Source organism: Penaeus monodon, chromosome 31 (genome assembly GCF_015228065.2).
Source record: "Penaeus monodon isolate SGIC_2016 chromosome 31, NSTDA_Pmon_1, whole genome shotgun sequence".
NCBI classification, from domain to species: Eukaryota; Metazoa; Arthropoda; class Malacostraca; order Decapoda; family Penaeidae; genus Penaeus; species Penaeus monodon.
Genome location: NC_051416.1, coordinates 22,959,557 through 22,960,755, shown reverse-complemented (window position 1 = coordinate 22,960,755; position 1,199 = coordinate 22,959,557).

Below are 1,199 nucleotides of genomic sequence, written 5' to 3'. Positions count from 1 at the left end.
GCTCTAAACATCAGTGCCTATATCATGTTTAATCAGTCATCTTTAGTTCTGATTGTTAAAAGTATTACATCAACAAAGCATTTGTTACTATGGTACTACACTCAGTGCTGTTGCATACAATATGCACTTTGTTAATTACATAACTGCATAAAAACTGAGTATATTCACACCCAAACTGTTTTGTAACTGCAAATATTCAACACTTGCTACTTTTCCTGAGGTACTGAAGTTCAGAACTTAACACTGATAAAAAATGTCATATGGAGAGCAGGCATCAATGTGCATTAGATAGAGGATGTAACTCTGAAAATATAGAAATATTCAAACATGTGCCAAGAGTGGAATGTTGCCACTTTGTAGGTAAAATCTGCAGTATACAACAAGAAAACATGTGCTGTATAGTTTAAACATTTGAAATCCTATTAACCATATAAAGAAATGTCTAGAAATGAGAGGCAAAAAGCATCTAACATCTTACAAGGAGGGCTTGTCCTTACAAGATCAACATCTCTCTCTGACTAGTAAGAAACATTCATTCAACTGTGGTGAAGTCGGCAGAAAGTCCAGAGGAAGGCAAACTGTAAGAACACTAGTGTTAATCATATACCCACACATATGCTGAACACATAGACATACTCCACAGCTATGAGTATGTTCATAATTACAAGGTTTTAGTGAAACATTTACAAAAGGGCCTTGACATAACACTCTTTAGACAGTTGAGGTAGCTAACTGCCTTATGAAACTATCACAAAATATTACAGAATAACAAATTGAGTTAGTGAGTGTTATACCAAGGAACTCATCAACATACACATCGCCAACACTCAATGCCAAGGCATATAGCTGCCTCTAAGGTACCGTAACTGTGCGATCTAGTGAACACTATGAAGCTGATAAACTGTGTTTCCCAGGACCCTGGTATTAACAGTGATAAGGTTAGGCACATGAAGCTTCAGATATGGTTTACAAATGTCTTAAAAGTTATGGCAAACAAAAAATGACACAAAATAGTGGAGTAAATCCCTATCCAAGGCCTAATATACCGACCTCATCAACACGAGTGCTGATACCCAAGACGTTGGCAGTCAGGGACAGTTCTGTACATGATTGGTTGAGTTTAATACTATCTAGAGTATGGAACACTGATTAAGTTGCTACATTAAACATTTAACAAATTTGTATTATCTACCAATTGA